This window comes from Lactuca virosa, chromosome 9 (genome assembly GCF_052849685.1).
Source record: "Lactuca virosa cultivar CGN04683 chromosome 9, Lactuca_virosa_CGN04683_v6, whole genome shotgun sequence".
NCBI lineage: Eukaryota > Viridiplantae > Streptophyta > Magnoliopsida > Asterales > Asteraceae > Lactuca > Lactuca virosa.
This window is the reverse complement of record NC_136434.1, coordinates 258915446-258931275: the sequence shown is the minus strand read 5'-3', so window position 1 is coordinate 258931275 and position 15830 is coordinate 258915446. Positions and strand designations below refer to the sequence as shown.

General features: G+C 35.5%; 1 long non-coding RNA gene across 1 annotated transcript; it reads left to right on the top strand.

The window, feature by feature from the left end:
• The first annotated feature begins 10948 nt into the window (after window positions 1–10948).
• Window positions 10949–12222, top strand: LOC145136321 (uncharacterized). The gene is made up of 3 exons (XR_013720390.1): window positions 10949–11171; window positions 11594–11687; window positions 11843–12222. It is a non-coding gene; the product is annotated as an uncharacterized LOC145136321 (long non-coding RNA).
• The last annotated feature ends 3608 nt before the right edge of the window (window positions 12223–15830 follow it).

The window sequence follows — 15830 nt, the reverse complement described above, 5'->3', positions numbered from 1 at the left end:
AACGTTCCAAAATTTATTTATGAGGTTTTCCTTACATAAATTTCTAGTTAATATAACATATTCTAGTGAGTCGTTATAACCATACTAATCTGACGGAGTGCCTGTTTTGGCGTTTCTCAGGCGCCCTCGGTTTGGAAAACACATTTGTCACCCTAGACTGGCTTGTCTAGCTGTAGCGAATAGCGAAGGTGCGGGGTGTCAACCCCGTATAGATCTATACACAAATTCCCGCTCTCCCTCCAGGAGACTCTGGCTATAACTCCTTACAGGACTTAGACGTACACTAATATTTTTATATTTAGGTACTTTTGAGATTTGTCTGACTAGAATATTAACAACCTTTTGAGTAATCGTTAGAGATCCATTATTTGTTAGATAAATAATGAAATTCGTACTTATTGAATAGAAATATCGTTCTCGTTCCATATCGTTGATTGTGCTCGTTAACTGGGTGCTAGTGTTCGTTCCTTTTCGTTTATTGAGAAATGAGTCATTTTAGTCAAGAGAAAAAGTGTGAAGTTATAATTTGTATACATTTATAACTGCCGGTTATGACACGCATTTTTTGTTTTATGACATATAGAACATTACTTATGTTGTTGGAAGTTTTACGACAACAGTTTATGACATGCAAATATTTCTGTCATAAAGGATCTATTTGTGTATTTTCTTGACGCAAACTTTTATATTGAATATTTACAAAATACTCCCTGACAGTTTGCAAAATAGTCACAAAGTTCTCAATTTCGAAAATCACTAGAAATAGTGTCAACTTATCAAGGTTCCTTTTTATAAGTTTTATTTCTAGACATGAAAGCATAGATAAAGGTCTTAAGTTGGACACACCCAATAATTGGGAGGCTCTTTTGTACAAAGAATCCTCTGTTCTTTATGAAATTGAGAATTCCTACATTCATGAGTATATTACTAAAATATTAATTTACTAATATTTCACACACACATACAAACATACGTGTATATGAAATCATTTAAGAATTTAGGCAAGATTTGACTTGTACTCTCCCCCACAAACATTAAAACATTGAAAAAGGTGGGGTATGAAGCTCACCTTGGTTTGTTTGTTGGGTGATTCGAAGAGTGATGAGGAAGTTTCCAAGCTCCAAACTTGTAAGATTCTTAAATCTCTAGAGTATTCTAAGAATAATTTTCATGTGTAAATATGATGAAATCTTAGAATAATGTGAAGAATAATTGTTTTAAAGAGGATAAAATACTCACCCAAGAATTCTGGGAATTTCTCTTGAAGAGATGAACTTGAAGCTTGAAGGAGTTGAGAGCACTCTTAGAAGTTTGCTGGAGGTGAAAAATGAGAAGTGGGGAAAAGGAAGAAGAGGAGTTCACGTATTCTAAGTGGAGGGATAAGAGTGATATGACACTTGCTTGGAGGACTGGTGTATAATGCTTGGTTATCCATGGATATTTTGTGTTTAACTGAGATTTGTATGGGAAATGAAGAATTTCATCAAGTCACAAAGTCAATCCCTTTGTCCTTTTCTTGATTTAGGATAAGGTTTTCCTAAATCCCAACGATTTATTTTTATGAAGAATATGCTTAAAATAATTAATTTTAGCATAAAATAGGCGTCTAAGGGGTTTAGGATAGAAAAATACGAGTTTGGTGTAATTTTCGGCGTCAAAATGCCTTAAAATGGTGAAAAAGTCCGAAAATAATGAAAATCTGGAGTGGGATCATGCTCCTGCGAAGGTCCAAAGGGCTTAGGAGAAGTTCCGAAGTCAGCTTCTAATTTCCGGAGTAAAGGAGTACATTTCCGAAGCACTTTCTCGGATTTCGAAGCCATCTGCTTAATTCCGGAGCAAAGCCAGCAGTCCGGACCGAGGGTTCCGAAGTCAGCTGAACTTTCCGAAGCGAGACTAGCCTTCCGGATGAGAGGATATTGCGAGATGGTCCGGATGAGAGGCTTCCGAGGCAAAGAAGGTTCCGAAGCAAGAAGCTTCTTGGTTTCTTAGAAGGTATCCGGACTAAGAGGGTTCCGGACCAAGAGGAGTCCGGACTAAGAGGGTTCCGGACCATGAGGAGCCCGGACCAAGAGGAGTCCGGACCAAGAGGGTTCCGGACCAAGAGGGTCATTTTGGGGTTTTCTCTTCCGGTTTTGAGCTGTTTTCGACTGAGGAATGTACTTAGGGAGAATTGAGATACGTGGAGAGATTTGGGAGAGATTTCACATACTTGGAGAGATTTGGGAGAGATTTCACAAACTTGGAGAGATTTGGGAGAGATTTCACTATTTTTGGAGAGATTTGGGAGAGATTCACTATACTTGGAGAGATTTCACTATTTTTGGAGAGATTTGGGAGAGATTCACTATACTTGGAGAGATTTGCATTCTAACACTATATGGCTCCTTAGGAACTCATATTGAACACTTAGATATGTTAGCACAAGTCTCACAATAGTCCTTGCTTACTTGAGGGTGAAATTTCCTAGCCAGGAAGGCTAGTTGTGATAGAAATCATCGGCTCCTCCCAGCTGGGCTCTTTCCCCCTCCTCACGACCATCAGAGGTCCTCAAGGAAACTGGATCAGATGCACTCACTGCCCCACCCCTAAACATCCAACAATTGGCCTTCTTGTGGCCCACTTGATTCAGCGAAAACATAACAGACTTACCCCGCTACAATCTCGGCGCGAAGGTCCCGAGATGACCATCCAAGAGATCCAAAATCCTTTCCTTGACTAATCAACGATCATAGAGGCCTGCTCCAAAATATCATGGGTAATCTCCGACTACATGAATTCCCGCATCCGTGCATCGACCGGCTTAGTAACTGTACCTGAGCCTAAACCCGAACCTGAACCTCCTTCCCAAGAGCTCATCACCATATAGAAAACAACATGTAGAATGATCAGAACATGCCCAATAATCCTCATCCCATAGGCTCCCTAGATTCTTCAAAACTTTCCCCGGTTCGAGTATGAAACATGTGCTTTCAAAAGTACGGGCTGAATACTACCTTCCACACATATCCATACTTTCCTCAAGAATCATCCCAGATCCTCTAGTCACCTTCTCAAACTGATACTACACATGATCGCTAAAAAGTGCAACTAAAACCACCAAAGCACTTCCTAGGCTTTCCCTAGCTTCCTGACCTCACCCTGCCATCAGCTGCTGAAGAACTCCTCAGAATGACAGTTAGCTACTTCGTAAACATAGTTACATGCAATAAAGCTCATATACTCCGTCAACTAAAAGAATCATCCCTACAACGGTTAGACTCACACGAGAGTTGCACAATAGGGTCAAATTCATCACTCTGAGATTATCCAACCTTTGCCACATGTGACTTAACATATTAACTTAGTAGCTAACTCGCATCACTTAATAGTTCAACAAAGCACAAAGCAAGCAACATTCATGCAGTAGCATTCTAATCCATTGAATAACCAAAGGACATTCAAACTCATTTACTACAACTCATGCTAGGAGCTTCCACTCCCTCACTGTCGATTTCCTTACACATTCTATTATACCAAATCTAGCATCTGATGCTCCCTAGGCTACAAGGCATCACATATCAGACCAATATATCACTGGCTAATCAGAACTATCATGAAAGTCTACAAGATCATACAATAGGCACACAAGGCATCTCTCCTAGCATTCTATCATGCAAAACTAAGCAGATCCTTAGCCCTAACTAGCATGTGATTCATAGATTCATAAATCAAATCATATCAGATAACATGTGTGGGTAATTTGGGAAAGACTTACTGGAGTTCGGTAGATTTCATTCACCACACCATTTCTTGTTTTAGAAAACTTGTTTTCCTTTTTAAATCATTTTTCTTTCATTTTTCAAATTTTTTTACCAAATCCTCATTTTGAGTTCAGACACACCAGAGAGTATGTCTGAATCCCTCAAACCAAGGCTCTGATACCAACTTGTAACGTCCCAAAAATTAAGACAATAAAGTACCATTTTTAATTAATAAAATTAGTATTCCAAAAACATCATCAATACAATCCCAATAAACTAACTGTATCAATCGACAAATGAAATCAGAGTAAATCACAAAACACAGAACGAGGTGGTGTGTGCCTTGCAATCATCCTGAGCTCCTACCCTTAATACCAGAAATAGCTGAAACACGTAAGCACAAAGCTTAGTGAGTTCCCTAAGACACCACATACCATACATACATAAATCACATACTGGTTCTCGCCCTCCATCAGGCCTCGCCCGGTATCGAGTCCTACTCGCCCAACATCGAGCCCTACTCGGCTTCGGGCCCCGCCCGACATCGAGCCCCGCTCGGATTACAGATCATTCAATCACCAGGCCCTGCCTGAAATCGGGCCCCACCCGTTACACACAAAATCATCTAACCACTTAATCATATAAACATATAACTTTACTAGCATATGTAATAATCACAAAGACCATAGCATACCATACAGTAATCGAGCCCCGTCCGACATCGGTCCTTTCCCGGTAAGCATAAAAACACATACTGATAAGTAGCATACAATATACTCATCAGGCCCCGCCTGGCATCGGGCCTTGCCCGGTACGCATACCATCACATAACACATTCAAGATTCACGCAGACATCTGGCATCCTAACATATAAACCATGGGCCGACATTGATGCCTTAGACTCACTAACCACAGTGAGGAAACTCACCTTTCACTTTTGAATCCCTAAGATAAGTCTCCGACCGCTAGCCCGCTAAAATCCCCGCGCTATAATCATAAAACATAATTAAATTAATACTTGGATCCCAACTCACACGAAGAGTCTAAACTAGGGTAAAAGACCTTTTTTACCCTCTCCATAACTTGGCCCAAGGCCAAGGCCCAATTCAACAATCCAAAGGCCCAAATTCCAATTAAACACCCAAGGCCCAAATATGGCCCAATTTTCCAAATTGGGCCCAAACCCTCTCATGGGCCTTTAAACAAGTTCCAAAACATTCTTAGTCCAAAAACACTTGAATTCTGATAACCCAAGAAAGCCCAAAGCATCAAGACCCAAAAGAATGGCCCAAACTGCAGCCCAACGATCTGAGGACCTACGTACCCTCGCATGCAACCAACTTCCATTTTAAGTACTTATTCCATAAAGACTTTACACCACAACCTAAATTTGACTACCATGGAATGATTAATCACATATAGTTACCAACTTAACGTTAATGCATGGCTAAATGAAGCTCTTAAGCTTTAAAAGGACTTAACATATGACTTAATTCATGCATGAGACCCAATACCCCATAAAGTTTGCACCTTTATGCATAAGGAACTCCCAATAAACTTAGATCCAAAAGAATAAGTCCTTCAAACATCCTAACTCATCAATCAACCCAAAAGAGACACAAAAGCATGAAAATAAAGGCAAGAAGAGATCTAAGGATTAACAAGTCAAGATATGAACTTGATACCTCCAGGAGCTTGCAAAGTGATGAATGATTCTGGATCTCTAAGTTCCCCACCAAGCTATGAACCTTCCTCTTTCTTCAATCTTTTCAAAATGAGCAAAAACAACACCATATTCTCCTTAATAGCTCAAATGCTCATTAATGGAAGCGAAGGGGCGATTTCTAGGGTTTTGGGGGCTTGGAGGCTGGTAGAAAGGCCAGCCCTAAAGACTTTAGGTGCTTAAATAGGGTACAACACCCTAAATTAGGGTTTCCACTAACTCTTCGTACGCCCAGCGGACGAGGTCTCACACTCCAGATCCACCCTTCGTAGTACGCTAAGCGTACACCAAATTACGCCTCACATATTGACTTTGCACTAGTACGCCCCGCGTACTACCTATGTACACCCCACGTACTAGGTTTTTTCCTTAAACCCTAAATTCCTCCAAAGACCATAACTTCTTCATTATAAACCCGATTTCAACGATCCTTATATCCATGAAAAGGTAACGAGAAGCTCTACGCTTTAATCAACCCATACCTGCCTTACAATTTCCTGAGAAAATCCAATTTCCATAAAAGTCCGAGATGACACCTTACGCAAAATACCCCTTGGCTCCAAAACACATACCAAATACCCGGATCATCTAATTTACATCACCCACCTCGAAATGAGTCCAGATCTCAATTCTTCAAAGGTCCTAAGCCTACTAATACCCGATCTTTGATCACTACACCGAAATATGAAACGATTCAGAATAGGGCGTTACACCACGTCCATAATTCATTAAGTTTCACCCTACGTGATTATTAGTTATGCCATGCGTAGCTATTACACCCTGCATAATTTTCCTACGCCATGCGTAAGACAAAATCCCTAATTTCCACTTCAACTTCAAACAACCGTAACTTCTTCATTTAAACTCCATTTTTGGTGTTCTTTATATGCACAGAAAGATATTGAAGAGCCCCACATTTGTATCTAATTATCTTTGACTTAAAGCATAACGAAATAAAATCCTTAATTCATGAAAGAAGCCCAAAACATCACTTTTCCGATTTTACCCTTTGACTCCAAAACACAAACCAAGGGCTTGGATCTCATAACCAATATTATTAACATCCAATAGTGTCTAAACCCTATTCCCTTGAAGCCCAATGCATTTACTAGATCCATTTATTATCCATAATCCTGAAATAAGAAACTTCTCAAAACAGGATGTTACATTGAAGAAGCATTGTAGAAAGAAAATTCCATTTCTCTATCCAGGATTAAATTGCTTAGAAATCGTGTCTCTCACAAAGGAAGTTAAAATGGAAGAAGAAGCAAAAACTTGGCATAAAACATATCAGGATGTGAAGAATCTCTTTGCATTTAATTCAAATTCATAAATCAAAAACAAAACCACCCAAAAGTTTTTGTACATTGCAACCAAAGTGTCAAAAAAGTATGAAGATTCTATCTTCTATTCATTAAAAGGAAGAAGTTATAATCACCATTACTTCAAAGGACAATACATCAAACTTCGAGTCATCTGTGTCAAGTACTATGGATTATTCTTCTGATGAACCAGTAATTGGCTCTACTGATGAACTCACATCTATAATTTCATCATCTAAAATTATGCATGTGCAAAGTGAACCGTTGAAGAAGATTAAGCCGAGATATGCAAAGAGGGATTACACAAAATATAAATGTGTGATAAATGAAAAAAATAACCTTAGTTTTTACATTGTGATAATCATTCCTCCTAAGAAGCCCATTATAACCTCAATTATGGTATGGACACCCAAATTTTGTAACATGCGATTACCAGTCAAGAGTGCTTATGGTCAACATCCGGATAACTCAATCAACAATATCTATTCTACGCCCTCATTTAAAGCATATATAATCAAGTTTGTGTGCCTAAATCACTTATGTGATTTTGAAGGCACTATGCACAGCGGAGCGATTTCAAAAGTATTCCCGATAAAGATATTTTCACTTTGGGTAATAATTCAAATTGAGTCATAAGAAGATTTGGAGTTCTTACAACTGGTAATTTCACAATCCAAAATTTTGCTTATGTAGAAGGTCTTAAACATAAACTAATCAGCATTGCACATATATGTCGAGTTGGACATCTTGTAGAGTGTATAACTATATCATTACTATATAAGCATTCTAGGAGTGATCTCAAAATGATATATGCTAAAGACCGAATTCACCGATAGAGTGAAAAGATCATGGACACATAAATATCACACTACTCCTTTTTTAGCATAATAAACTAGTTCAAGCATTCGTTTACAAGATTCATGGATGCTAAAATATAATTGCCTTTAAATGTAAATATGGACAACAATGCAAGGATTTAACAATAGTAAACTACTAAACAATCATCTATTTCCAAAATTACCTAGAAATATCATCAAAACACTATGTCTCATACCACCTAGCTTAAATATAGGTGAGTCATTTTTAGCTAACCGATATTCCGGTATTCTAGAATTCATATTTGTTGATTCCACTAAAAATTCTCACCTCCACCTAATTGAATCCGAAAACAAACATGAAAAACTTAAAACATGAACAATCATCATCTAAATTACCTCCTCATAAGATATTGTTCTTTTATACTTGATATACTCCACCGCCTAATATTAAAGCAAAGTCTTCTTAAATCTATTCATTTGATCATGAATGAAAAGGTAAGGATCAGATTTCAAATCTAGGTAAAATAATATGAATAATCTCAGGCATTACATCGAACATATTATGTGCAATTACAAATCAGAAAAAAATTATAAAACATATGAGAGAAAGGAAATGATATAGTCATATCACATAAGTATTCAGAATACAAATTTGGAAACGCATTAAAATCAGAAGAAGGCCAATCGAAACACTAGAAAATATCAAAAAAAATCGATAGAGGATTATATTGAAAAGGAGATGAAAAGTGTGCATAACTTATCGAGGAACACCTTACCTTCTTGACAAATATAGCAAAGGAATAGGAGGACTATTCCTTCACTCGAAGATGATGATAGCCATGTGGTCATGGTAAGGAGATGATGGGTGCACGTTGACAAAAGTGATGAAGTGAAAATGAAAAGAAATGTGCTCTCGTGATAAAAAAAGAGAACATATTTTTCACCCATTTGTTCATCAAAACGCAAACAAACAAAAAATGATTAAATCATATTAGAGTACGGTCAAAATAACCAACCGTACTCTATTAATCTATGTGACACATGACAAGACACAAATATACATGTTTTTAACCATGTTATTTGAAAACACGGTAAACACAAATTTTAAAATAATTTAGTTTGTGTCTATACGTATTGCGTGTTTATACATGTCACATGTCAAAACGAATTTAATTTGTGTCTATATATTTACTATTATATAAAGCATTTTAGACATTTCTTAAAATTTAAGAGAATCCATACCAACTACATCATGTAAAATCAACTTATGTTTACCATTCAGTACACATATTACATTTCCGTTTTGGAAATTAAATCACATTAAACATTAAGCACGAATTTTTCAGAAATAAAAAAAATTAAACAATAGTTTTTAGTTTCTCCTCTATACCTTAAAACAAATTTTTTTTTTCTCAAACAACAAAACCCTAATTAGAAGAGCCAACATCACACCTCATCTGCCCGAGTCATCGTCCTCACCACAATCGACATTGAATCACCACTCACTCTTCAACCTTACACCACCCGCCATATCTAATCGCCATCTCCACCTAGTGTTTGCTCTCACAACACTTTTTCGGCAATAAGAACCCACCACGACTCGTCTCTCTCTCTCTCTCTCTCTCTCTCTCTCTCTCTATATATATATATATATATATATATATATATATATATATATATATATATATATATATATATATATATATATATATATATATATATATATATATATATATATATACCTTACCTCGCTCTCCAACCCTACCACCACTCATCAACACTGACCACACCTTCGCCACCAATTGGTTCCAATATGCCAACACCTCTGACGATGCTTCCCCACTTGTCTTATGATGTCGGTTTCATGTAATATAAGATTTGATTTTTAGTTTCATTTGTCACTCACTTTCTTTCATCTATTCCTTTCATTTTTAGTGGTAGGACGATCTGGAGCTGGTGAAAGTATTTGGGTGAATCACAAACAAATTACACAAATCGGAAACAAATTCTCTCACTCTCTTTCTTTCTTTCTTTCACTGATAGAAACGACCATTGTAGTATACGTCTCTCTTATCTAGAAAGCCCTAGGCGCCGATCAGAGCGGATGTGTTCATCTATGTTTCAAGGTTGGTGTGTTCTTCTTCATTTATTTTGATTCTTTGTTGATGTTGTGAAGGTCGATGGATAACTTTCCTTGATTCTTTGTTCGTCTCTAAAGGCGGATGGTTTATTCTTTCCTATCAGTTGATTATCATCACATAGGTTGCATAGAGGTATGTCTTTATTGGTTCATAATCAATGAGATTGAAATTTATTTGTGATGAATGATAATTTTAATTTAGTGGTCTCTCTCTCTCTCTCTCTCTCTCTCTCTCTCTCTCTCTCCCTCCCTCCCTCCCTCCCTCCCTCCCTCCCTCCCTCTCTCTCTCTCTCTCTCTCTCTCTCTCTCTCTCTCTCTCTCTCCCTCCCTCCCTCCCTCCCTCCCTCCCTCCCTCCCTCCCTCCCTCTCTCTCTCTCTCTCTCTCTCTCTCTCTCTCTCTCTCTCTCTCTCTCTCTCTCTCTCTCTCTCCATCAACTTTATCTTTCTTTCTCCTCTCCTTTGTATCTTCCATATGAAGGGCTTCTAATTTGTTCTTATTTTTTTATGGAACTCGAATTCCAATTCATATTACATAAATCTGGTCTATTATGTTTTTTATTGTTTGAATTTTATCAAGTCAGTTCCTGAAAATTGAGGGTGGGTTAGTGTATGGAGTTATTTGTTGATATAGAGTTATGGTTTGGAGATGGTGTGGGGTTTAATTGTGAGTCAACCCTGATTTACATATTCGTTAACCATAATTTTGTGTTGATTATGCAGGTTATATAAGATATTATTTAAAAAGCAACAACCTTTATTTTCTTTAAGTACCTGGTCCGGAAACAACATTTTGAATGTATCAGGTCTAGAAAAAAGTATCCAACTTTCATTTTCGTGAAGGCTTTTTATGGAGGATTGTTCCTTACCTTTTTCAAAATCGAGAATTGGCTTTGGTTGAAGCTATATGAAAAATCAGTAAAAGGGTCTTACCCTTCAAAGTAATGTTCAAATTACTTATCTGCAATCACATTCAATCAATCACCCAATAATAGTCTGAGCAATAAACTTTTTTATGTATGAGGTATCATTTTATACCAGGAGAATTCTCATAGACTCTACATTTATAGTTATTGTCATTAATCCATAGAAAACTCTTGAATTTTCTACCAATATGTTTCAATTTTCTGTTTGCTTATTTTAGCAAAATATTTTGTTCTCAATTTTATTTTATTTTCTTATTTTGATCCTTATTCAGATCTAGATCATTCATATAGCATATCGTGAAGCAATACATCTCTTGTTCTACTTTTTCTCTAAATCACGTCGATTTTTTTTCACTTTTCTAGATTTTGTATATGACAAACACATGTTTAATGTGTTGGAGGTAAAGGAAACCAACAACAAAAGTTGCGCCGATCAATCATTTTATATTTAACATCATGAGAGGTGTTGGACGTCATGTGTTTCAGCTTACTCATTTGCTTGAAGGTAATCAAATCATTTTCTTTTTCTATTCATTTGTATGTTTTCTGGTTTTTGGTGTAAAGTAGCAATTATGGATGAGTAAAAGGGTGAAATATTTTTTTAGATTGCTAAATGGCCACAAAAGCAAAAATTGATTCATACAACCCCTATAACTGCTCAAATATTTGATCACCACATGCTTTTACAACTATCTAAAAGTGAAATAGAAACAAATTTTGGAAAATCCAAATAATACAAATGAATAGCTAGAGTTTTATGACTATAAATTCTTTAAACTTGATTTTGCACCTTAAAATAACGCTATTGATACCTAATTAAAATGTAAATATTAGACTCTATTTTGTAAAGAACATAATACTTCAAAAGTATTCTTGCTTATTAGAAGCAAAAGAACCAAATCTCCTGAATCAAATGTAACTTTGCAGGATTTTATTGCTTACCTGGGAACTCTGTCAGAAGGTGAGTATTCGGCTGAATTTGTATCACTATGAGATCTTGAAAATAAAATTCCAACCCCAGGTATATCTTTGAATTACATATTTCTATAACTTACCATAATTTTTTGATCTTTAAAAATCAGTTACGAAAGAAAATCACTAATAAGGAGTTACCAAAAAAATTTAACGGATTTATTGCCCTTTTTGACAGTTTTGCCCTTGCTTCATTTTGATCAGGTGTGGTTTAGTGTTTCTCTCGACTGCTTTGCTCATATGTTGCTTGTGCTTATTTGGATACAACTCTTCATTTGGGCCGATCTTGCTCGACTCTACTTTGCTCATATGGCTTTGGTTTCTTTCTCTATTATTTTGCATAGTGGCTGTCATGTAGGGATGAAAGTTGGTCCGACCTCGACCCGAATGGACCCAGACCCGGAAATCAGAATTGAAGGATTTTGAGACCCGGAAACCGGACCGATATATAGGAACCGGTGCCGGTTCGATTCTGAGTATTAGAGCTGGTAAAGTGGGTATCGAAGCAGTTGGAAATGAAAATAGACAATTGGAACTGGTTATGGCTTTTAAACTCGGGTGGACCCTAACACCCATAAAAATGACATAAGGAATCCTTATCTTTTGTATTTTAAATAACAATTATATATTATGATAAGATATTATATGAATGTACATTGCATTGTTCTATTCTACTACTTGCAACACATTTTACTAACTTTGCATCTTTTGTAACTGTATGTATGTATACAGAGGGAAATAATCACGAGCATTTGCATGAGGATAAAACTAATTGACACTTGAATCTGAAGAGAAGATTTAGGACTTGATTAGTTTCTTTGCATCTTTTACAACTTTAATCGTGTATTTATTACTATTTGACTGTAATATATTTTTGTCAACAAGTATGTTAAATAGCTATAGTTTGCTACTGTGTTACAAAATTAAAATTCCAATAAAAACATGTAAGGAAAAATAAATAAAAAACCCCAAGGTTTACTTATTCTTTTTACTTCATAATATATAAAATAAAATAAAATAACTATTTGTCAAATAGTCATTAAAAACCTTTATGTAATTAATTAATTAAATGAAAAAAGTATAGTTGAAAAATGAATCAAAGAAGGGAACAAGGGAAAGTATACCTAGCACAATGGTTTTTTTTTTATCTGATGGCTACTATGTTAACTTGACCATACAAAAGAACTCTACAAAACTAACATTTTCAAGTTTCCTTAAAAACTAACCAATCATAGAATTAACATTCAATATTTTTGAAAACTAACAAATTGTAACATTGCATTTTCATTTTTTTTTCTTTTTTTGAAAATCTAACCGCTGTTAGCATTGCACTTTGCACACTCATATTTTTTGAAAAACCAACCAATATTAGCATTTCACTTTCATTCTTTTTCTTCAAAAAACTAATCGTTTTCAATATTTCTTAAAAACTATCCATTGATGCTCAATATTTTTTAAAAACTAACCAGTTATAGCATTGTATTTTTCATACTCTAAAGAACCAAGGCTAACCGACAAACCTAAGCGGCGACGAATACGACATGTTTCTAAAACAAAATTATTTGTCGGATTTTTTAAATAAAAAGAAACCATTCTTGCCGCCGCTTTGCACGGATACACCACTAGTCTGTTTAAACACGTGTTTGACACACATAAGACAGAAAACAAGAATTTAAATTTGTGTTTATAAGAATTGACACGAAGAACAAATTTCTAAAACCCACGTGTAAATAATGTCGTCGATTCTAATACTTGGTAACAAATTTATAGAATGGATAATGACTTAAAAGGGTAATATATTTTTCGATTTGTACACATCTGGTCGCTGAGTTTTTTTTCGTCCACATGTACTCCTTTAACTTGTTAAACTGTACACATTAAGTCCTTATAACCGGTTAGTCCAAGTTATCCGGGAAAATGACTTAATAGGGTAATATATTTCTCATATTGTACATATTTAGTCCTTAATATTTTTGTACACATTTAGTCCTTAATATTTTTTCATTTCAAAATAAGTCATTTTTTTGTACTCATTCAGTACTTATGAATGATTTCTTTAGATTTTCACTACTACAAAAAAGGTTGTAGGACCCGGTTAAATCAATTAAAAGACCCGGTTTTGAACCGGGTCCTAAATCCAGCGAGACCTATATGAAAAAAGAAATAGAACCCGGTTTTAGAACCGGGTCCTATCTGACACAAAAGAACCCGGTTGTTCATAAAACCGGGACATATAAGAGGAATATAACGTCTAATGTTTGATCATATATGAAGATTAGGACACAGTTCAACCATACAAAACCGGGTCATATATAGCTAAATGAGCCCGGTTCCAATTCCTAAACCGGGTCATATAAGGATTAAATATGGACCGGTTCCATTCAAATAACCGGGTCTTTTTCAGCCTTGCAAAACTATAATGGCGGTACCAAAAAGCATGGTTATAAAAAATAAATTGGTGACAAACTTTATTCAAATAACCATAATATAATGAAAACAAATGATAAAAAGCACAAACTGATACTTGCATCCAAAGCACACATTCAAAACAAAACAAAAATTGTTCATTGATGAACAAATTATATTAATATAAACATGCTAAATAACCAATCATTTTAGTCATCAACAAAAACATGCTTAAGTGCTGCTAAAAACTCCTTGATTTGGTCATTTCATACTACATAAAACTTACATAAATAAATTCAAAAAAGAAATTGTTTTCCCATGGAGAGGTATTGTCCAATAATCAAGTGTTGCAGCTATCCTTCAACCTCACTTAAAAACAAAACACAACAGCTATCCTTCATCCTCACTGAAAAACAAAACACAACAAATAATTAGTTTTTTGTCTAGCATTTTAAAAGAGTTGACTTTAGCAAACAATCATTAAACTAAAAGTAGGATGTTATAAAGATTAACAACTAACCTTATATGCACTTTTAAACAACATCATTCATAAATTTTTTCAGAAATTCTCTGGCCCATGTAGCAACAGTTGTAACCAACGCCTTTTCCTCAAATGCAGTTTTGTCATTCCAAAGGGTACCAAACTATATGAAAATAAAATTAAAACTACTAAATAACGAAAAAATTTGTTTCTTGCTTTAGAAGAACTTACTCTACTCGGAAATCCATGTTGTCTGTTCAACACAAAATCAAAGATCCAATTTATTATATAATGCCCACTCAGCTCACGTTCCAATACACCGGCTTGGTTGCACTAAAATTAAAATAGAAGGTAAACATAAATCACAAACGAAACTACATCTAACTAGTGGATAAGTAATAAGATAAATTACCTCAGTGAGCTTCCATACAATTGGAATTGATGTGTTCTTTTCATACCTCTCAAAAGCCCTAAAAATAAACAAGCAGCAGAGTTGTATTCAAACTTATAGAAAGAATGTTATTTTTATGTCATTAAGAAATTTCTTACTTTTCTAAAAGTTTGAGCAGATACTAGTTGTCAACAAGATTTTTCATAGGCTTCATCAGAGAATCCAAAATGTATACAATATGATTTGAAGGGCAAATCACCAAGAGGACCCAATACGTACTAGTATTGGTTTGAAATTTTAGTATAAAAAAAACAAAAAAAAAACAAATAACTATTAATATAGATAGCAACTTATGATACTTTTGCAGGTATGGTGCGATAAGAAACGATTTTCCATGATGAAGTTGCATCGCATCAACGAGATAATTGACGACATCAATCGGAGTTTCCTGACATGCTTTCCCAAGAATCTTATATGGGTTTAGGAAAGCACATTTTCCCATATGTTTCCGAAGCATTAAGTGTAGAAGGCTACAAACAATATTACAAAAAAATTACAATCAAGTAATATCTTATAAGCAGCCTCAAAAGAAAATATCATGGAAAAAAAAAGTAATAGTAAAATTTGAATGCACTTACATCTGCCAAGTTGTTATGATGGACAAATCAGCTGTTTGTTTTTTCAACAAACGATAATATTCTTCGTATGTAACTGAAAAATCAAACGCCCCAGCTTCGAGATGTCCAGCATCGGCTACTACATGAACCATTAGGTTGGTCTTCAAAAGGTCACGAAGTGACTCTATGGGCCTTGGTTTGTTGATCTTTTGGTTAGGCATGTTTTTTTCCATAACAGCCTTTGTGGTTGATGGTCGCGCACTTGTGGTATGAATTTGTTGTTGTGATGGCGCCTTG